General features: G+C 45.1%; 1 protein-coding gene across 1 annotated transcript in view; it reads left to right on the top strand.

Annotated features, from left to right (window-relative positions):
- The first annotated feature begins 7,259 nt into the window (after positions 1 to 7,259).
- Positions 7,260 to 24,296, top strand: part of LOC103191347 (NACHT, LRR and PYD domains-containing protein 12-like) — a 30,993-nt gene continuing 13,956 nt past the window's right edge. The window contains exons 1-6 of the mRNA XM_042345441.1: positions 7,260 to 7,350; positions 11,926 to 12,034; positions 13,668 to 13,816; positions 19,632 to 19,792; positions 22,221 to 22,392; positions 24,224 to 24,289. The gene's annotated coding sequence lies outside the window, so the exon portion shown is untranslated. The remainder of the gene's footprint in view (positions 7,351 to 11,925; positions 12,035 to 13,667; positions 13,817 to 19,631; positions 19,793 to 22,220; positions 22,393 to 24,223; positions 24,290 to 24,296) is intronic.

The raw sequence follows: 24,296 nt of genomic DNA on the forward strand, positions 1-24,296 counted from the left end.
CTCTCTCACTCTTTCTCAGTCTCTGTCTCTCGTTCTCAGACTCTCTCCCAGTCTCTCTCTCTGTCTTTATCTCTCACTCTTTCTCTTTCAGTCTCTCGCTTTGTCTCTCTGGCTCTCTCTCTCTCAGTGTCTCCCACAAAACACACGTTTTCATATATTTTCTCCCACAGTCTCAGATTTCTCTCTTTCTCTCCTCGCAGTCTCGCTCTCTTTATCTCTCCCACTAAACACACAGTCACCACACGTTATGCTCAGTCGCTATCACTCTCAGGCTCTCTTACTCTCTTAGTCTCTCTCTCACTCAGTCTATCTCTCAGTCTCTCTCTCACACACATACACATATAGAGACACACAGACACACTCCCAGGAACAGACACTCACACAGATACACAAAGAAACACACATAGAAACACACTCATACACACGTACAGTGATACACACAAGAAACACACACAGAGACATACACATACAGACATACACAGACACACATACACATAGATACAGACACACACAATCACAGGCGCACACAGACCCACACAAACACACACACACGCGCACACAGATAGACAGACACACATACACATAGATACAGACACACACAATCACAGGCGCACACAAACCCACACAAACACACACACACGCGCACACAGATAGACAGACACACATACACATTGATACAGACGCACACAGTCACAGGCACAAACAGACACACACACACAAACACACACACAGACACAAACACAAAATGATACATACACAGATACACAAACACACAGATACACAAACACACAGATACACAAACACAAAATGATACACAGATACACAAACACACAGATACACAAACACAAAATGATACATACACAGATACACAAACACACAGATACACAAACACACAGATACACAAACACAGAGAACCCCAATGACATACACAAACACACACAGACGCACACACCGACAAACACATACACACAGCCACAATTACACACAGACAGGTACACATACACATAGATACACACACAGACACACACATACAGGCACACGCCCACATAGACAAACCAAATGGAAACAGCAAATCTCTACAGCACAAAATCAGCTTCAAACCCCACAAATAAAGGCACGTGTTTTACTGTAAACCCAATGAAACATCGGCTTTACCAATAAAAAGGTTTAAAGTCACTCACTTTGTACAGAGCTGTGTGTGTGTCTGTCTGTGTCTCTCAGTGTATCTATGTCTGTGGCTCTGTTTATCTCTGTGTCTCTCTGTATCTGTGTTTGTCTGTCTGTCTGTCTGTGTCACTAAGTCTCCAATCCTCAGGGTTCAAAGTGCATCAGGGCAAAATATCCACAATTCTACATTAATATTAAGCAAATAAACCGCTTTTTGCATTAACTTTGTATTGTAGTAAATAAGTCCCTCTCTGGGTGACACACGGGGCACTGGTTTGCAAAGTCCCCACATTCCCAGGGTTTAAAGAGTAGCAGTTTATTAAACCCCAATGTATAAATACATGAAGCGGGTTATAACACCGCCCCCCCCCCCCCCCCCCCCCCAGATCCCCAGGAATTTAAGGGCATCAGTGTAAAACATTGCGAATTCTGCATTAATATCAAATTTTTGCATTAACTTTGTATTTTGATTTTAACCCCAAACGCAGGAAAAACACTTGCAATGAGTTTTACAATCCCCGGATCCCGGAGTTCTCAGTGCATCAGTGCAAAATATTCATAATTCTGGTTTAATATTAAACGAATACACATAGATACACAGACACATGCACACAGACAGACAAACACACAGACACAAAGGCATACACACCCAGACACACACACAGAAACAGACACACACACAGATACATACACACGCAAACATACAGACAATAACGCAGACACACACAAACGCACGCACAGGGACTCACATGGACACAGATACACACAGAGACAGACACAGACACACACACAGACATGCACACAGAAACACACAGACATATACATATAGACGCAGACACACACATCTGCACATAGAGACTCACACATACAGACACACATACACAAACAAACACACATAGACACAAACATACACATGCAGACACAAACAGACACACACAGACATACAAACACACACAGACACACACAGAACCACATATACATATACACACACAGACACACACATGCAATGACAGAAACACACACATACATACAACACATACATAGACACACACAGAAACACATATGCACACATACACAGCCAGACACACACATATACTCATGCACACAGATCCACACTGATACACACAAGCAAGACACAGACACAAACAGAAACACACAGAAACACACACACACACAAACACACACACAAACACAGACGCACAGGCACACACACACACAGACATAGAATGCACACACAGATACACACATACACAACGAGACACACACTTAGATGCAGACAATCAAACATATGTGCACACACACAGACACACACACATACAGACACACGCGCACACAGATATACAAACACACACGCACACACACGCACACATTCACGTGTTCGCACAGACACACACAGGCACACAAATACATGAACACATACACACACACGGAAACACATATGCATACACAGGCACACACAAACACAGACACAAATAGACACAAACAGAGCCAACACAAACTCTGGGTTGCCCTCGCCTTGATTCCTGCCAACCTGTTCCTAATACTCTCTGGAATTAAGTAAGCGGGATGGTCCGTCCACAGGGAGGTGCTCGTTCCATTCCAACAAGCTAACTCTGGAGATTCCATGTGTAGGTGGGAGGTATGGAAATCTCAGATTTCTTTTGGATAGTGTTAGGTTTGTTGATCGATTTTCGTGTGCGACAGACACTCGGTTAACAAAAAAATTCAGCTAAGAAACCACACTGCTGCTTAAGTGCTCTGAGATGCTACTCACGTGAAGGGCACTATATGTTTGTTGCAGCTATTGATTTTATTGCCTCTTCTGGGAAGTCTCTTTTCAATGGTGAACCTCCCTAGATTATCTAACGGTAGTTTACAACTATCCCTCCAACTCAAGAGATCAGTCTGCTCCGAATATGGAGACGCTATAGAGAAGCTGGGATATTTCTGAATGCTTCTCACTTTCCTAAACCCTGAAGGAAATAAGACTCAATTATGTTTCAGTCTGCAATCTAACGGACTGAATGCCGCCATTTTCTTTCTTTCCCCACAAGTGGAAATGATTTTTGACAAAACGGTGCTCATGTTGTTGACTTTTAAAGACTTTCTTCCTTGTCCCAAGTCCGGAGCCCAACCCACAGTTACGTTAACTGAAAATGTCCATAAAAGGCAACATTGAATGTTGGCAATGATAACGTTTCACTGACTATTACAACAATGAGGTTCAAAGAGCAGGAACAGGAGATTAGATACAGAGCGCAGTGGAAGCTCTGAATTGGGCGGGTTGTTAAAATGATTCAAAGGTAAATTTGAAGTGGGAGGTGGCAAAGTCACGATGGTGTTGGTCTGATGATGGATGGGTAAACAGACTCCCAACTACTCTTGCTCTGTATCAGACTGTAATAATAATAAAAATAATAATCCTTGCATTTGATATAGCACTTTTCACAGAATATACTGTAAAGTGAATTGACTGTATATTTGTGGGCGAACGCGGCAGCCAATTGCGCACAGCAATGTCCCACAAACAGTCGTAGATTGAAAATGACCAATTTATTATTGTTTTGTTTCGGAGGGATTATTATTAGACTCTGTGTGGAGTAAGGAAACTTGCCCAAGGTTTCGCCCTGACCTGCCGGGAATTGAACTCAGGTCTCTCGCTTGCAAAGCTACTGGACTCCACACTTTACTGGTGACACTCTCTGAATAGGATAATGATCAGAACTCGTCACTCATCTTCTGGTTATATTAACTTTGAAAGCAACAAAACCTACATAGAATCATAGAACGCGTGACAGAATGGGTAAAGTGAAACAAAATAAATTGAGAAAGATTGAGAGGATAGAGGAGAGACAGTCCGATTTACAGAAATGGAGGAGAGTGTGTTACAAAGAATTTGCGCATGAGAGAAAGAAACAGATCCAGGGAGAGAGAGATGGAGACAGCAGTGAATGAGTTCTCACTGTGAGACGGAGTGTTTGTGAGAAGAGTGGAGAGGTGCAGTGAGGGAGAATGATTGTGAGAGAATGAGAGAAGAGAGTGTGTGTGGGTGAGTGTGAGTAAGATAAGAGAGAACAGTGGGGGAAGGAGTGTTTGATGGACATGGAGTAAAGATAGAGATAGAGTGGGTTGAGAAGATGAAACAGAGAAATTTGGAGTGTGGGAGAAAGCAAAGAGGTGAGAGAGGGGCAATGTGTTAGTGTTTGACAGAGGGGGAGACAGATTGATTGATAGAGAGAGTGATAGGAGAGAGAGTGATAGTCATTTTGTGACTGTTTGTGGGACGCTGCTCTGCGCAATTCGCTGCCGCTTTTCGCCCACAAAATACACAGTCAGTACACTTTAAGTGTATTCTGTGAAGTGCTTTGGGATGTCTTGAAGACATATATATACGGCGATATATCAAATTCAAGTATTATTATTATTTATAGACTGTGTGAGGGTTTGCGTGAAAAATGAGGGCGAGAATGATTGACAGAAAGGGTGGATGGAGTGATAGAGAAAGACGTGCGTTGTGGGGGTAGTGGGTTGGTGTGGGGGAGGAGAGAAAGAAACAGAGACAGGGAGGGAGTTAGCAGAGACAGGGAGTTAAAGGGAAGGATTAGTGTGTGGAAGGAGAGAGTGTTTTCAAAAAAGGAGAGTGAAGAGGGGGAGTAAGTGATTATAGAGAGGGGAGATAGGGAGAGTGTGAGAGGGGAAAGAAAGTGTGATCGGTTATGTCGTGCGGGGAGAAGGGGTGTGTGAGACAGAGTAACTAAGAGAGGGAGGGAACGTGTGACAGAAACAAAGGGGGAGGAGGGAGAGAGTGATTGAAAGAAGACACAAAAAGAGTGTGAGAGAAAAGTGAGAAAATGCGCGAGAAAATCCACATTTAACACAAAAATTTGGCGTCTCCAATAAATTTATTTCTTCCATTACCCTTTATTTTTTCGAAAAACCCCTCTGAAGCCAAAATGTTGTCCCACAAACAGTCGTAGATTGAAAATGACCAATTTATTATTGTTTTTGGTTTTTTGAGGGATTATTATTAGGCTCTGTGTGGAGTAAGGAAACTTGCCCAAGGTTTCGCCCTCTGCCTGGAATTGAACTCAGGTCTCTCGCTTGCAAAGCGAGCGCTCTAACCACTGAGCCACAGGACTCTATCTCTGCAATTTCTATGTGTAGGTGGGATGCATGGAAATGTCAGCTTTCTTTGGATACAGTTTGATTTGATGATGAGTTTTTGAGGTTATGAGATAGTCGGCTGACAAAAATAAAATTCAATTCAGGAGCCACGCTGCTGTTTAAGTGCTCTGATATGCTAACCACGTTAATGGTGCAGTATTGTTGTTCATGCTATCCTTTTGTTGACTTCTCTGCGATGTCCGTTTTCGTGGCTGAAGCTCCCCAGAATATCTAACGCTAGTTTAACGTGTATCCTTGTAAATCCCAGAGTTTCAATCTATTGTGGATCTGGAGATGGTGTAGAGAAGCTGGATCTTCCTCAATGTTGCTCACTGGCTTTCACCGTGAGTGAAATCCGATTTAATGTTCATTTTTAAGCTTTCTCACCGAATGCCGCCATTTGTTTCCCGTTTCCTCATAAGCAGAAATGATTTTGGAGAAAATGGTTCTCATCCTCTTGACTTTTAAGGAACACAATAAAGCTCACCCGAAATCCGGAGCCCATCCACAGTTACATTACATGAACATGTCCATAAAAGCCTACTGCTTTGATAACTTTTTACTGACTGTTGCACAAAAGAGGTTCAAAGATCAGAATCAGGAGATTAGACACAGAACACAGTGGATGTGCTGAATTTGGCAGGTGATTGAAATGTAACATAAGGAAAGCTGAAGTGTGGGTTGGTAACGTCACACTGCTGTTAGTCTGATTATGGATGTGAAGCCCAGTGAACATATGCACATGTTCCCAGCTATATTTGCTATGTAGCAGACTTTGCAGTTTCCGGAGAGGATCTTTAATATTGACACTGTCTGAAGTGGACATTGACCAGAACTATTCACTCATGTTCTGGGCCTATTAACTTACAAGATAACAACAATTTTACACAATGCATCTCACGCAGCGTGGAATCCAGATTCTTGATAACATGTGTGAGCGAGGGTGGGGGGAAAGAGAATTAGAGGAAGCGAGACAGAGAGGGTGTGCCTGAACACATGAGTGGGAATGAGAGTGAGAGGGGGGGAAGGAGTGGGGAGAATAACTGACAGAAAGGTGGGAGTCAATAATAGAGCGTGTGGAAGAGAAAGGTAATAGAGACAGGGAGGGAGAGAGAGGTGAAAAGCAGTGACGGAGAGTAAAAGAGAATGATTGAGAAGGTGGGAGGAAAGAGGAAGGTGGAGAGAGGGAGTGAGTGATCGAGAGAGGGGAGAGAGAAAGAGTGTGAGAGGTGCAGAGGTCATGTGAGGGAGATAGGGGTAATCAGAGAGAACAACAGAGAGGGAAAGAGTGTGAGAGAGACAGAGGGGAGTGGGTAGAAAGTGATTGAGAGAGGATAGAGAGCGAGTGTGAGTGGAAGTTGATCAAAAGAAAGAGAAAATCCACAACATTTAATACAATTTAAAAAGCCTGACATCTCGATTACGGATTTTTTCTTCCTTTCCATTTAGTTTTACTAAACAACACTAAAGCCAACTTTCGTAGCACACCCAAGCATAAAGATCCATAGAAATTTGTAGCGCAGAAGAGGGTTATCCGGCTTGTGGTGGCTGTGTTGATGATTTTTATACCAATCATTCGGTTCCGTTTCCCTGCTCTTTTCCCAAACCCCTTTTTAGATAGTTCACTCCTTTTAGATCGGTATCCAGATGTGTTTTGAAAGACAATATGGATGCTACCTCAAACACCACTCCCGCCAGGGCTTTCCATAAGCCAACAACCAACTGTGCAAGGAAACAAATTCTCCCAAACCTCCCATTTGCTGATTCATTAGTTATCTGAAATTGATGCTTTAGGCACTGAATCGCGATCAGTGGAACTTTTATAGCAGATACGTATTTGGTTTCTTTGGAAACCACCCAGGGAACAGTACGAGGCTGTGATTTATGGCAGACATTAGTTGCTGGACTGGGACCAGTGTGTTTTACTGTCTGTACAGCCCAGAACACTGAAGGCACATCACTGAGAGGCTCGGGAAGCAGAGGCAGGAACCATCGCTCAGTGAGCGGGGAGAGAAGACGGTGAGCCTCTCAATAGCTCTGATTGTGACTGAAATAAAGCAGTAAAGTTAGTCCTTGGTTTATGCGCTTGGAGATACCACGCCATGCGAAACGCGCAAGGTAGATGCAATGACGAACACTTGTGTGGAATATTAGCCCCAGCCAGATTGGACTGGACGAATTACCCTTTTCTTAGCTTATTTATTCGTTGCTCATAACTCATTCTTCTAATGGTGTCAACCAAACTATCTGCTTTCCTCTATGCTGTCTCAACGACCTGGGCAGACGCTTTTGTCAGCCACTGCCTCAATCTTTATATCTTGAAGATCAGCTTTTCGACTGTAGCATTTACCCCAACACAAACTCTGGGCTCCCACGAGACTTCGCTTTGCTAACCTGCTCCTAATGCACTACAAAATCAGTTAAGCTGGATACACCCCTCCAGAGACTGTTCGCTCATTCAATTCCTACCATCCAGTTTCCATGTGCGGGTGGGATACATTGAAATATCAGCTTTGCTTAGGTACTGTTTGGGGATGGGTTTTCGCGTGTGTCAGACTCTCCGCTGAGAAAAAAAATCAGCTGAGGAACCACAATGCTCTTTAAGTGCTCCAAAATGTTGCCCACTTGAAGTGCCCTATATTATTGTTGTTGGTATTGCTTTGCTCTGTGCTCTGGGATGTCCCTTTTCGTGGCTGAAGCTCCCCGGTTTATCTAACGCTGGTTTATAACTCATCCCTCTAACTCGGGTTTTCAGTCTAGTGTAAATCTGAAGATGAGATAGAGACACTCAATCTTTCTAAAAGTTGCTCACTGGCTTTCACCAGGAGGAAATCAGATTTAATTCTCCATTTTAATCTTCCCGACTGAATGCCACCATCTTCTTTCTCTTTCCCTACAAGTAGAAGGATTATTATTAAGATGTAATTGACTTTGACACAGCTCAATCAAATTCTCCCGAACTTCCTGGTCCAAATTCCAGAGTCAACCCACAGTTACATTTCCTGAAAATATCCATAAAAGGCAGTATTGCCTCTTGACCTTGAAAACGTTTCACAGACTGTTACACAAATGAAGTTGAAAGAGTGGGAGCAAATGATTAGACTGAGAGCAGAGTAGATGCTCTGAATTGGGCAGGTGATTGAAATGGATCAAAGGGAATGTTGAGGTTGGAGGTAGGAATGTCACACTGGTGTTAGTCGGATGATGGATAGGAAACCGAGTGACTGATGAAGAGAAACAGTTACAATAAGACATTGCATTTATATAACGCTCCTCGTGCAGGATGGCTTCCCTGAGCGCAGACTGTCCAAGAAGCTGATTGTGGGAGGAACTGCAGAAAGTGGAGTGAATTGTTTTACGGCTCAAGGGATGAGATTAATAAAGAGTCTCAGCACCACCTGCACATTACAGGGCAATGTACAACATGTGGCAGCCTGGCTCAGGTTCGCACTCTCTGCACTGTATCATTAGGCTGAGCTGGTGAATTGTACGTGCATTAGTGTCGTTGGATGGGGCTGAGCTGGTAAAGTGTGTGTGTGTCAGTGTTGGTGGATGCGGCTGAGCTGGTGACGTGTGGGTATCAGTGTTGGTGGCACGGGGCTGAGCTGGTGAAGAGTGTGTGTCAGTGTGGTGGATGGGGCTGAGCTGGTGAAGAGTGTGTGTCAGTGTTGGTGGATGGGGCTGAGCTGGTGACGTGTGTGTGTCAGTGTTGGTGGATGGGGCTGAGCTGGTGAAGAGTGTGTGTCAGTGTTGGTGGATGGGGCTGAGCTGGTGAAGAGTGTGTGTCAGTGTTGGTGGATGGGGCTGAGCTGGTGAAGAGTGTGTGTCAGTGTTGGTGGATGGGGCTGAGCTGGTGAAGAGTGTGTGTCAGTGTTGGTGGATGGGGCTGAGCTGGTGAAGAGTGTGTGTCAGTGTTGGTGGATGGGGCTGAGCTGGTGAAGTGTGTGTGTCAGTGTTGGTGGATGGGGCTGAGCTGGTGAAGTGTGTGTGTCAGTGTTGGTGGATGGGGCTGAGCTGGTGAAGAGTGTGTGTCAGTGTTGGTGGATGGGGCTGAGCTGGTGAAGTGTGTGTGTCAGTGTTGGTGGATGGGGCTGAGCTGGTGACGTGTGTGTGTCAGTGTTGGTGGATGGGGCTGAGCTGGTGAAGTGTGTGTGTCAGTGTTGGTGGATGGGGCTGAGCTGGTGACGTGTGTGTGTCAGTGTTGGTGGATGGGGCTGAGCTGGTGAAGAGTGTGTGTCAGTGTTGGTGGATGGGGCTGAGCTGGTGAAGTGTGTGTGTCAGTGTTGGTGGATGGGGCTGAGCTGGTGAAGTGTGTGTGTCAGTGTTGGTGGATGGGGCTGAGCTGGTGAAGTGTGTGTGTCAGTGTTGGTGGCACGGGGCTGAGCTGGTGAAGTGTGTGTGTCAGTGTTGGTGGATGGGGCTGAGCTGGTGACGTGTGTGTGTCAGTGTTGGTGGATGGGGCTGAGCTGGTGAAGTGTGTGTGTCAGTGTTGGTGGATGGGGCTGAGCTGGTGAAGTGTGTGTGTCAGTGTTGGTGGATGAGGCTGAGCTGGTGAAGAGTGTGTGTCAGTGTTGGTGGATGGGGCTGAGCTGGTGAAGTGTGTGTGTCAGTGTTGGTGGATGGGGCTGAGCTGGTGAAGTGTGTGTGTCAGTGTTGGTGGATGGGGCTGAGCTGGTGAAGAGTGTGTGTCAGTGTCGGTGGATGGGGCTGAGCTGGTGAAGTGTGTGCGTGTCAGTGTTGGTGGATGGGGCTGAGCTGGTGACGTGTGTGTGTCAGTGTTGGTGGATGGGGCTGAGCTGGTGAAGTGTGAGTATCAGTGTTGGTGGATGGGGCTGAGCTGGTGAAGTGTGTGTGTCAGTGTTGGTGGATGGGGCTGAGCTGGTGAAGTGTGTGATGTCAGTGTTGGTGGATGGGGCTGAGCTGGTGAAGTGTATGTGTCAGTGTTGGTGGATGGGGCTGAGCTGGTGAAGTGTGGGTATCAGTTTTGGTGGCACAGGGCTGAGCCGGTAAAGTGTGGTGTGTGTCAGTGTTGGTGGATGGGGCTGAGCTGGTGAAGTGTGGGTATCAGTGATGTTGATATGGGGGTGAGTTCTTGAAGTGTTGGTGGAGTCAGTGACCTGCTCACGCCTCACACCTCGACCAGCTCACTTTGCCCCAGCCAGACTGTCCTCCTGCACAAGCCTCCGCCCCTCAGCTCCACTGTTGGCAGCCACTCTTTCAGCCACTTTGCTCCAGTGTCCACATCTCTCTGCCCCTTTTATAATCATGACTCATTACAGAAATTATACTCTCTATAAATCTACAAGCTCAGCCCTGCAGTCGATGCAACGCTGTGTAGATTAATAGTATCTATGGATATCTGAGCAGTGAGCGATAATGAGATAGAAAGAACGAGACTGAGAGAGAGGGAGAGAGAGAGTGAATATGGCAGAATGGGAGATCGAGAGAGAGAGACATGAGACAGAGTGAAAGCTCGTGAGTAAATGAAAATAGCCACAGAATGGCCACCAGATATATGAGACAGGCTGATATCGCCTGTTAGAGACTCCAATAGAGCAGTATAAACGCAGGACACAACAAAACACCTGGCACCTCGACCAGCTCACTTTGCCCCCAGCCAGCGCGTCCTTCCAGAGTATCAGCCCTCCGTGATAGTATCTCGTCTGGTTCCTGAGCCAAGTGGTTCCGCACTATTCCAGGGCATCGCCAATGAGAGCCCAGTCTGGGTCATCTGCAACACCTGGAAGGGCAGACCTCAGTAAGAGGTTCGAATGGGGACGGCCAATACGGTGGTGTAATAATCCAAGGTTTAGCAAGTAATACAAACAACTTAATGTATTGTTAAAACGGAGACCATAGATACAGTAAAATCGATATCGATATTGAACGGGAGGATGAAATGATTGAGACACAGGCACCGAACGAGAGAAAGTTATCAGCGGCCGATAGCAGACATTGTGATATTCTCACAACCGAGACAGCCCTGTTTAGGGTTACGAAGAGATACACATACATACATGACTTTCAGAAATGTTCTCACTCTCTCTCTCTCTCTCTGTGTATTTCTGTCTGTCTGTCTGCCTGTGTGTGTCTGTGTGTGTGTGTGTGTGTGACTCTCTGCATGTGTCAGTCTATGTTTGTGTATGTGGGTGTGCAGCAGGGACACTGTGTGCTCTACCTGTCCCGGGCTGTGTGTGTGTATGTGTAGGGAGGGCAGTGCCACACTGTGTGCTCTGCCTGTCCTGAGCAGTGCGTGTGTGTGTATGTGTAGGGAGGGCAGTGCCCACACTGTGCGCTGTGCCTGTCCCGGGCTGTGTGTGTGTGTAGGGAGGGCAGTGCCCACACTGTGCGCTCTACCTGTCCTGGGCAGTGTGTGTGTGTGTAGGGAGGGTAGTGCCCACATTGCGTGCTCTGCCTGTACCGGGCTGTATGTGACACCAACAAAATTAAACTAGACATTCCTGACTAATGGCTGTTTGTTTATAAACAATATTTATATAGTTATTTGTTGATAGAATATATTTGCACTCATTTCAAAGAAGCTATTCCTTAAACAGAAAGAAAAATACTCAATGTATTATTATCCCCTTACAGGATGTTACAGCAGCGGCGTGGGGAGCAAATCGGCGATTCCCCCACTTTAGAGGAGGGACTAAGGCTACCCAACTTCGTGGTACTCCTCTTTGCAGGACACAGATAAAAGGTAGATCTTGTCCCCCTCACTGTAGTGCTCTCCTTTATGCTGAGGTTAACAACACAGAGCATGTACCCACATTTTTGGGGATGTACCCTTTAAACACAGAGGAGACCCTGTCTCTGACCTGCTCACCCCGTATCAGCCTGGTTATGTGAACCCACATTTATCTCTGCTCCTGAATACCCTTTAAAACTATATCATCTATTGTATGTTTTCTCCGCATTCTTCCTTCCAAAAAGCATCACCTCACTCTTCTTCACATTAAACATCATTATTTAACCAGCCTGTTTATGTCATCCTGCCATCTGCCACCATCTTGCTCACTGTTTACCACATTCCCAAGTTTCACGTAATCTGCAAACTTAAAAATGGTGCTCTTATATATCCAAGTCGTTCACATATATCAAACAGAGCAGTGGATCTAAAACTGACTCCTGGGGGTCTCCACTTTATACAGTCTGAAAAATAACCATTTACTGCTATCCGCTGCTCTCTGTCTTCCAGACAATTGGTATCCAACTGTCCATTTTATCCCATGGGCTTCAATTTTGCTGACGGATGTATTATGTGGCACCTTCTCAAATACCTCCTGCAAGTCCATATACACCACATCAACTGCACTACCTTCATCAATCATCACCGTTATATCATCAAAGAACTCAATTGAGTTTGTCTTTAGCAAATCTGTGTTGACTGTTATTGATTAGCTAATGATTTTCTAACAGAAAAATATTTTTTTCCTGGATTTTAGTCTCTGAAATTTCCCCATCACTGACGTTAATCTGACTGGCCTGTAGTTACTAGATTTATCCATCTCCGCCTTTTTGAACAGGGGTATAATATTTCCAACCCTCCATTCCTAGGGCACTACTCCCATATCCAAGGAGGATTGAAAGGTTGTAGACAGAGCATCCGCTATTTCCACACGAACTCCCCTCAGCAATTTATAATGTATTCCATCTTTGAAGTACTTCCTCTCAATTTTTATCCTATCCAATTTCCCTACCTCCTCCTCCTTTAGTGTGACATTGGCAGCACCTCCTTTGTGAAAACAAATGGAAACTTCTCATTCAGTACCTCAGCCGTGATCTCTGCCTCCATTTTTTGTCCCTAATCGTCCCCACCTTTCCTTTGATCATCCTTGTACTCTTTATGTGCTCGTTGACTCCCTTTTAAGTTTTTCAGTAATTGTCTAGCTCCCTTTTGAAAGCCAATATGAATACTGCCTCAACCACTGCTCCCGCAAGGCTTTCCAGATCCTGACTGATTTCGTGCATGAAAGACGTTCTCGTAATCTTTACCAATCCTCCTCTCCAGACACACATCTCTTTCACTGGATCCCTCTAGCAGGTGTTGAATCCCCTGCTGGAGTTTGGCCTAACTGTACTCCTTACAGCTTGAATGTGTTTCATTTGGCTCAGTTGGTAGCTCTCTGCCCTTTCAGTCAGAAGGTTGTGGTTCTAAGCCCCACAGTCCATGAGGAAATTATGAGGACATGGATGAGCTGCTGTAGACACAAGTGCACATGACAGGAAGCACCGGGCAGGACAAGGAGCGTCAATGCATTAGCTACAGATTTCTGTCACCACACGAAGAACAATCTGTAACTCACTCCATTTAATACATATCTTTGTTACAGGATGGAAGGTTCCAGTTCTACAGCAGCCCCTGTACAGAGCAGCGCCCGGCAAAGCAACAAGTCCTCAGCTTGTTCCACCAGAAGGGCTGTGCAACAGGAAAGAAATGGTCCACCAGATGGAGCAACAGGTGATGGCAACCGGCCAAAAGGTGGGAAAATTTATGTAACCTCACGGGCTTTTCAATCCAGGTGCTTCTCATGAACATGCAGCTTGTCCTCCCGCCCCCGCACTGTATCAGGCAGCGTTCCTCAGGGCTCTGTCCTTGGTCCTATCCTCTTCAACATCTACACACCCCCTCTTGGTGACATCATTCTAAAAACATAAGGTCCGTTTAGTTCACCTGTCCTGAATTACTTCTGTACTATATCCCACATTTTTATTTCCTGCATTTGCTCCTTCAACCGTCTCCGTCGGAAGCCTATTCCATAGATACCCTATTCAAACACTGAAACACTATGTGCGTAGATTCATTCTGAATTGAAACCCATTCAATCACAGGCCGTGTCCTCCGGTTTTATCATTCTGGATAATTTGCAACAGCCTGTTAAGATCTACATTGTGTTGTGCCTTTATAAACTTAAAGACAGCAATCATGTCGCCTCTCAATCATCTCCTTTCCAGCATGAACATGCCTAATTTACTTTGTCGCTAATGATAATGCAGTCCCTCCATTCCCCCAAACATTTTGGATGGCCTCCTCTTCATCCTCACGATTTTTCCAATCTCCTTTTTGACCGTGACTCGCTCTGCCTTCCCTCACCTCTGTAACTTTGCCTGACTCCGCCACTAGTGGAGTCCTGTAGCTCAGTGGTTAGAGCACTCGCTTTGCAAGCGAGAGACCTGAGTTCAATTCCAGGCAGAGGGCGAAACCTTGGGCAAGTTTCCTTACTCCACACGCCTAATAATAATCCCTCCAAAACCAAAAACAATAATTAAATTGGTCATTTTCAATCTATGACTGTTTGTGGGACATTGCTGTGCGCAATTGGCTGCCGCGTTCGCCCACAAATATACAGTCAACTCACTTTACAGTATATTCTGTGAAGCGCTTTGGGACGTCCTCCCGACGTGAAAAGCGCTATATCAAATGCAAGGATTATTATTATTATTACTACCTCACCACTCAGGCCGCTGAAACTCTTGCTCATGCCTTCATCACCTCCAGGCTCAACTGTGCAAACTGTGCAAACGCCCTGCTTGTCGGCCTTCCCAACTCCTCCCTCAGAACTCTGCAGCCCGTGTCCTGTCCCGCGCCAAACTCCCTGAGCCAATCTTCCCCACTCTCGCCCGAATCCATTGGCTCCCTATCCTTCGGAGGATCCAGTTCAAGATCCTGTTCCTCACATACAGAGCCCTCCATGGCCTCGCCCCACCCTATATCTGCGACTTCCTAACCCCCTACCAACCCGTCCGATCCCTCGTCTCAGTCGGCTCTGGCCTGCTGCAAGTCCCCCGACCCACCCCGCAACTTCTGGAATTCCATCCCCAGTCACTCTGCCTCGCCCCCTCCTTAGCCTCCTTCAAGTCCTGCCTCAACGCCCTCCTCTTCGACCATGCCATCGGCCACCCCCGTTCCCCTTCCTTCCCCTCCTGACCCCAGCTCGGGTCTGAAATGCTATAATCCATCCAGTGCCTTAGGACACCGTCCGACGTGAAAGGCGCTGTATAAATGTAATTTTGTTTTTGTGTTACTACGACGTCCAGAAATGTACACAGTACTCTAAGTGTAGTTTATTTAGAAAGATTTATTGTCTCGTCCTCACTTTCAAGGCCATCCATGGCTTTGCCCCCTCCTATCTCTCTGACCTGCTGACTCCCTAAAAACATGCTGGATCCTTCCGTTCAGTTGGCTCTGGTCTGCTCCATGTCTCCCACCCGACCCACTCTACCATCGGTGGCTGAGATTTTAGCCTCTCTGCCCCACACTGGTACTCCGTCCCATGGTCCCTTCGCCTTGCTTCCTCCCTTGCCTCCTTCAAGTCCGGTCTGAAGATCCTTCTCTTAGACCGTGCCTTCATTTGCCCTCGCACCTCTCTACCTTCCCTCATCCCCATCCCAACTCTCCCCCGATGCCCGATTCCCAACCTCTGAGTGTTCAATGCCTCGGGACGTCCGCCCGACGTGAAAGATGCTCTATAAATGTATTTTGTTGTTGTTATACAGTGGCAGGATTACCTCATTATTTTGACCTGTTATTGATCTTTTGTTAGATTCCAATATCTGGTTTGCTTTCCTCACGGCCTCAGAGCATTATTGGGAGAGCTTAAATGTGTTGTTAATCAGAACCCCCAGGTTCTTTTCATTTTTCATATATGTTATTTTCTTTCCATTCAAATGATAGACTCTTCCTGGATTTTTTCCCCCCATATGAATTACTTTACATTGTTTCGCATAGAATTTCATCTCTTCATTGGATTCCACATCAGAGGAAATGGCGTCTCTTTATCTACCCGATCGAATTCCTTTCGCATTTAAATAAATCAATCAAATCACTCCTCAAGCTTCTGAACTCAATGGAATACAATCCAAGTTTAAGCAGTCATTCCTCGTAAATTTACCGTTTTTGGCCTGGTAACATCTGGTTGACCTGTTATGCACCCCCTCCAGGACCAATATATCTTTCCTAAGGTTTGGTGCCCGAAATCAACGCTCCAGGCAGCTGGAGCATAATGTCCTTCCCTTTGTATTCCAGGCCTCTTGAGATAAAGTCCAACATTCCACTCGCCTTTCTGATTACGTTTTGCATCTGGGAACTAGTTTATATTGATTTGTAGCTATGGACCCACATCTCTCTTTGCTCCTCCATATTTCTTAATTTTTCACAATTAAGAAAATATTCTGCTTCAACTTTGTTCGGTCCATAGGGGATGAGCTAACACATCCCTCCATTGAATGCCATCAGCGATAGCTTTTCCCACTCAGTTAATCAGTCTAAATCCCTTTGTAAGTTCTTACTCCCATCTATGCAACTCACTGAGCCTCGTAGCTTAGCGTCGTCTGAAAACTTGGATATAACACTTTCTATTCCTTCATCCAAGTTATTTATGAGCATGTATGATGGATAGCTGATGTCCCAGTACAGATCCCTGGGGTTCACCGCTAGTAATGTCCCGCCAATCAGAGAACGTTCCCTTTCTCCTCACTCTCTATTTTCTGCCCCACGCCTCCATCCAATTACCAAGCCATGTCACAAGGTTAACTCCGTCCGATTTCATTTACTTCATTTTTGCTAATAATCCTTTGCACAGAACCTGAACAAATGCCTTCTGAAAGTCCATATAAACAATATGCATAGATACTTGCTTATCCACCATTTCAAAACATTCAAGTAGATTAGTCAGTCACCACCTACCCTTCACAAACCCTCGATGACTCTCTTTGACCAGCTCATACATGTCCAAGTGTTCAGACTCTGTCCCTGGTGATGAATTCCAGCATTTTCCCAATCAATGGCATTAAGCTGACACGTCTGCAGCTTCCTGGTTTCGCCCACCCTCCTTTCTTAAATAAAGGGGTGACATTCACAATTTTCCAATCTAAGGCACAATTCCCGAATCTTGTGAGTATTGAAAAGTTATGACAAATGTATATGCAATTTCTTCTGCTATTTCCTTTCACACCCTGGGATGGAAACTATCAGGTCCTGGAGATTTGTCTATCCTTAGTCTCATTATTTGCTCTATTACCATTTTTATTTATATTAATTTTATGAAGTATTCCACTTTAGATTCTCTTGCATGCCTATCATTTTGTCCTCATCCTCTACTGTAAAAACGCTAGCGGAATATGTATTTAACAGGTTATTTCCTTATTTTCCATAAGAGTCTCACCTACATCTGCTTTTATCGGGCCCGCATTCCCCTTGGCCACTCACTCTCTTTCGCTTACTATGTTTATGAAAGCTTTAACTATTGGTTTCAATATCTGTTGCAAGCATTTTTTTTTCATATTCCTTTATTGGTCCTCTTATTAATTTCTTTGTTTCCCTCTGTTGCCTTTTGTAGTTCTCCCATTCCTTTGCAATCCCACTTTTTCTTGCATTCGAGTAAGCCTTTTATTTTCGCTTGATACAGTCTCTAACCTCTTTTGTTCACCGTTGCTTAACTATACAACTGTAACTTTTGCATTTTAAAGGTATGTACTTGTTCTGTATTGTACCAATTACTTTTTTGAATACATCCCATCGTTAGTCTGCAGGTTTGCCAACTAACACTTCAGCCCAGTTTACTGTGGTCAATTTATTTCTCACCCCTTTAAAGTTTATCATAGAATCATAGAATTAAACTCACAGAAGGAGGCCATTCAGCCCATCGGATCTGTTCTGGATCTTTGAAAAGAGCTTTTCCAAATCAATCCCATTGCCCGCTCTCTCATCATAGACCTGATCATCCCTACTTTCCCGCTCTCACTCTCTCCCGATAGCCCTGCAAACTTGTCATCCCAAATAATTATCGACTTCTATTCTCAAAGTTGTTATGGTATCAGCTTCATCCCCTTTCAGGCAATATATTCCAGATACCAACAACTCGCTGCTTGCCTAAGTAACTTAAAACCATAGTTTGGGACTCTCCCTTCTCCCTCACAAACCTAATGTCAAATTCAATCATATTATGATCACTATTTGCCAGATTTTGCCTTATTGTTAAATAATTCTGGCTCATGACCTGGGTTGTCCTTCTCTCAGTCGATGTGAATATTAGAATCTCCAATTATAACCAAATTGTTATTGCTATATGTTTCCATGATCTCCGTATTTATACATTTCACCACAGCATCACAACTTCTGGAGGTCTGTCGACTGCGCCCTACAGAGTTTTACTGCATTAGCTGTGCCTTAATTCTACCCACAGTGTCTCCAACGACCTGGCCGTCTTGATTGAAATATTTCCTGGCCACTGCTGTAATTGTGTCTTATTAATGCTCTACTTCTGCTTCTTTCCCAATGTCTCTCTCTTTTCTAAAGATCTGATAACCTGGAATATTTAGCTTTCAGTCCCGCCAGGTTTAACTAATTACTGTCACACTATACTCTTCATGCTGAATTTGTGCTTTGAATTCACATGATTGATTTCTTATGTTTTGTGCATTTGTGTATATAACTCTTGTTAAGGTAACTATTCCCAACATTCATATATGCCCTGGCAATGTGCTTTACACACAGTTTAACGCGTTAAACATTTTTGTGATAACTTACTATTAGCTTGTTTCTTTCTGTTGTATTTATGTTTTTGTCACTATTTGTATCCTGATCGTTGCTCTCAACCCCGCCTTGCTTTATTTTTTGTTTAGCATTTACACCCCCCACCACCCCCCCATGTTACCCATCACCTTACTGGTTTAAAGTCTTTTCTACAATCCTATTTATTATTTCCGCTAGAACTTTGGTCCCAGCCCAGTTGATGTGCAGCCCATCCCAGCGGTGCAGCCCATTTCCGTCCCAGTACTGGTGCCAGTGTCCCATGAAATGGAACTCCTCCTCACATCACATATTCATTTCCCTGATCTGTTAATCTCTGCCAATTAGTATGTGGCTCGGACAGCCATCCAGAGATTGTTCTGCTTTTTAGTTTAAGCCCTAGCTCTTGATACTCCCTAAACAGGGCCTCCTTCTTCGTCGTTCCTTCGTCATTGGTTCCCGCATGTATAGGGACAACTGGTTCTTTCCCTCCCTTTCCAAGTTCCCTTCCAGCTGCTTTGCAATATTCCTTACCCTGGCACCGAGAAGACAACACCATCCTGGACTTTCGATCTCGACTGCAGAGGAAAGCCTCAATCACCTTAATTATTGCATCTCCTATGACAAAAACTTTCTGTTCTGCTCCTCCTCCGCTTGCACTGCCTGCTGTTCTGTGGTGATTTGGTTTGCATTCAGGCCTCCTTCCCCACAGACGTCTCCCTCATCCAATGTAATAATGATATTCAATGCTCTCACTGAGCTTCACGTGTACCTTATATATTGCCAGATGACCAGAAAACTGCAATCAGACGAATTGTGAAAAGTTACAGCGACTCTGAGCTGTACATGATTACCTGCTTCTACAGGCAGAGATTGGAGGTGATAGATGATCTGGTGGAGGACTTGACAGCTGTGCTGGGGAAACTACTGAAAGGCAGAGAGTTTATGGTAGGCTGAGCAATATTGAAATTGACTTGTGTTTTTGGTGAAAGTTCAGAGTGCACAGCCCGTTCTCGCGTGTTACATTAATCAGGGAAATTGATAACAATCCCGCATTTAAGTTACCTTAATAAACATTTCACCAGACCAGGAACCCGAATGTTACACAAACAACAATTTCAAAGCCACACAAGCTCCAATTGAGAAAATAGATACAGTAAATTCCATATTACACCGTCCAACTGGGAAGGAGCGTCGACTCCCAAGGAGACTCCAACTTACCCCGCTTTCCCTTGCCAAAGAGATAGCCTTCACACAATGCAAGATGCTATTGACCCGTAACAGGCTCTTTTTCCTTGGGAACACAGATGGAGAACTTTTTTTTCCAGCCTTCGCCGGCCTGCGTGTTTCTAAGCCTTGAGATAGACGGGTGTCTGAGCCTGCAGCCTTTTCTTTCTGATATTTATTGTCCTTATGTCTGTGATTAAGGACCCGAAACTCATTTTATCACCTGCCTGGACATTTTCCCAGGAAAATAAGAAATCTAATCAGAAGCTGATCTCAACCGGCAAAGATACTTTTAAACCCTGCTCAGCTAGTCCTTAAATGAACCCACCTTGTTAAAGGATTATGAGTGACTGACATTCTAGGAGTATATAGATATTAATTAAAAGGCTTTAAAAGCATTAAGTATCAGAAACATAACCTTGAAAATACAATAATAGTAGTTACATTTGGTATTGCCCCTTCCAATTGCCTTCACAATAAGGTGTAGTGGCTGTGTGTTTTGTAGACAAACATGGAAGGCAGTTTGTGTATGGTAATGCCCACCAACAACCATGGAGTGAATAACCCATTTTATTTGAGGGATTATTGGATTAGACAGCAGAGAAACTTCACTGTTCTTGTTAAATAGTGTCAAGGGACCTTTCATGTGGGAGGAGCTTTACAGGACAGTGCTAGCCACCTTGATGATCTCAAGGTACAAACCCAATGTTGCGTAACAGGGTAACTCAACACCAGCTGCTTAATCCAGGTTCTGCTGCGAATGTCTTGGCAAATGAAGGCAGATGCTCTCCAGATAGCATAGCTGATAAGGACATTCTGAGCGTAGGGGTGACAGCCCCTGGAAGATCTGACCAGGAGTCCGAGTTCTTGAATGCACGTTCGTACATTCAGCGCTTGTAATCAACCTTAATTACTGGAGAGAGGCAAGCAGCTTCAGCTTAAACTCATTACCACAAATTGGTGGAACCATTGCTCAATGGGAAGGGACGTGTACCCGAGCTGCGGACAGGAAGATGATGACAATCCCCTCACATATTTCATGTTGAGATGAGTTGTCCATCGGAAAGCTCACAGGGAGTTCCTGGTATCTAACATCCACTCCGTGAGTCTCAAAACTGCGCCTTTCGAATGTCGAACAACCAGCAAGTGACTGAAGGGTGGGGAGTTGGGATGGGGTGGCGGGCTGGGGGCGAAGGGTAGTGTGAATTTTAAATGGAGTCTCCGTGGAGCTGACTTGGCCCCGAGATGTCAGGCTTGGGAATGCAATGCGGGAATCTCCTCCACCCTCTGTGATGGTTTGTTTTCCCGGTTTCTGAGCCAGAAGGGGCCGTAATAAACCAGGGCACTCACTGCTGATGACAGCGCAGCCCAGCCTGACTCATCGGTAGGATCTGAAATGTAGACCAGTTACTGGGCCAAGGGAACCTACCTCTCAGCTCCGACTAAACCTGCATCCAAAGACCTAACTAACTGGTAGGGTGATCTTTGCTGGATAAGCAACGAGAAAGTTTGCCAGAGAGCGCTCTCAAAGGAAAGCTATTTGGTTTTAGTTGGTTAGACTACAGCAGTTACCCTAACGCACACTCTGGGTTCCCCCAAGCCTTGGCCCTTGCCAAAGGGTGTCTAGTACTTTTTCCGGAATTGGTTAAGCAGGATGCGTCCCTCCAGGGAGAGGCAGTGCACATTCAATTCTAGTAGTCTATCTCTGGGATTTCCATGTGTAGATGAGAAGCATGGAATTCTCAGTTTTGTCTGGGTACCCTTGAGGGACTGTGATTGGTTTCCACATGTGTCACGCACTCGGTTGACGCACAAAAACGTTTCACTTTCACGTAAACAGCCAGATGGGGCCTCGGTGAACCGTCGATTCTGAAGGACAACAGCTTACAGCAATTGCTGCATATCCGCAGCCTTGCACTGGAGCAGAAAACTCGACTGTGAGTCCAGTGTCTAGACATAATTCTTGAACCCACAAGTTTCAGATTCAGAGGCAAGAATTCTACTAAGTAAGCCAGGCTGATATAAATCAGATGATTCACCAATTGGGCAGATTGAGAGAGTTCTGACTCCGAAACCACACAATCGAATAAAGCCATTCATCTCATAGCAGTGAGGGTGCAGTTTGACACTTCTGTTTCCCTTTTTACAGGATATCAGACAGCTGGTAAAGAGCAAACAGAGACAGAAAGCATCGAGAATTCTTCTGGATTTAGTGACTAGAGCGCCAATCCAGGTGCAGAGAGAGATGTGGGAAGTTTTTGTGGAAATGCAGGACAATAAACCATAGCTGAAGGGAATCCTAAGGGAGATCCAGGAAAAGGGTAAGACACACCATAAATGATGGAAGTTTTTACGAGAGGAGTGGAGTTTGGGGTGTGGAAATCGGATTTTGAAAACTTTGGATACAAGCTGCTAGAAACCCAATCATCTCAGATTTGTAGCTATGGTTTGTGGGGAAATGGGGTTGTAATCACTAGGGTATAACCAGGATCAGGTCAATCTGATTTGAGGAAATTCTGGTTTAACGGCTGATAAATAACAAATATCCGAGGCATGAAAGTGACAACAAAGTAAAGGAGTGAGTAAAACAAGGAACCCTTAACATTGAACTATGACCAATGTTTGTGAGTAGGTGGTGGCAAGCCGGCGAGAGATATCTGTCAAGGAAACAACCATCGGTTGCCTTGGTACAAACATAAGATATCGATGCGAACATAATAAATGCTCGTCGATCAAAAGACAAAGGTCCATCTAGTTTGCCTTCCACCTTCCTGGTGGTCACATGCACATATGTCCCAAACTCACGCTGTACTGTATCCCATAATGTTATACAGAATACAGTACTACTAGAAATCTCTCACATCTCTGTTTGAAAGAATCAACATTTCCTGCTTCAACCATCTCCCCGGGGAACCTGTTCCATTGGTTCACTATTCGCTCACTGAGATAGTATTTCGGTAGATTCCTTCTGAATTTACCCCATTTAGTCGCAGACCGTGTCATCTGGTTTTAATATTCTGGAGACGTTGAAGCAGTCCTTCATGATCTATATCGTCTATCCCATTTAAAATCTTAAAGACAGCAATCATTTCGCCTCTTAAATTTCTCAAAGTTGGTGGCCATAAGCACGGTCGAAGAGGAAGGCTTCCAGGCAGGACATGGAAGAGGGGCGATGGGGGGCATGGCGAGACGTGAAGGGATAGAACTTTTGAGAATATGGGAATCTTGAAATCCACCTTTGGAATGGGAGTCATTGGAGTCATGCAAGGGTGGAGGCCCAGCGTCTATATCAGGGGTTGCAGAGAAAGCAGGAGCTGCAGAGTTGGGGACAATCCGGAGCTTGTCCAGAGAAGAAGCGGTTAGGTCAGAGAGCAAAGTGTTGCAGTAATTGGGCCGGAAATTGCTGATGGCATGAATGAATTCCTCAGGACCAGTGGGTCATGGTAGCGATGGGCAATATTGCTGGTGTGAAGCGAAGATTAGCGAGGGACAGCAACAACTAACATTTGTATAGCACCTTCTCATTCAGGGTAGCGTCCCAGAGCACTTAGCAGTGGCAGAGCACGACACTGAGCAGGGGGTGACCACATGCGCAGTCGAAAAAGAAGGTATTCAAGAGCGAGCTGAAGATAAGGAAGGAGGAGACGAGGCGGAGGGATAGAGGGAGAACTTCCAGAGCTTCGGGGTGTAGTGGCTGAAAGCACAGCCACAAATGGTGGAACAGAGGGCACCGGGGGGCAAAGAGTAGGCCGGAGCCAGTCGAGTGGAGTCAGCGGGTTGGGGAGTAAGCAGATCAAACAAGACCCAGAGGGTCGTCACTGCCTCCATAATGTGGAGCTTGCTTCCAGCAGGTAAATTCAGGAGGAGCTGATGGGAGCTAAGGCAGGAGAACTGTGTCTTGTTGACATTCAGCTGGAGAAAGTTACAGCTGAATCTGAACTTGATATCTGATAGGAATTGGTCAAAACACGGTGCAGTAATGGCCAAACTGTAAAGACTAAAGGGTAAAGGCTAAAGGGATAGAATTAGGTGACTTCCCCCTCCACATGGAAGTGGGAAGCATTCCATAATGACATTAATAAACACCCCAAAATAAAGACTTGATCGTCTGTCAGGCTCATTTCATAACTAACTGATATTAAACATCTTCAGGTACGAGGCTTCCCATTGAGGTATTTCAGTGCTGGTGTGAAGAGGAGGTGCCTGAAGAACTTAGAGGTAAGTG

This window comes from Callorhinchus milii, unplaced genomic scaffold (genome assembly GCF_018977255.1).
Source record: "Callorhinchus milii isolate IMCB2004 unplaced genomic scaffold, IMCB_Cmil_1.0 Scaffold47, whole genome shotgun sequence".
Classification (NCBI taxonomy): domain Eukaryota; kingdom Metazoa; phylum Chordata; class Chondrichthyes; order Chimaeriformes; family Callorhinchidae; genus Callorhinchus; species Callorhinchus milii.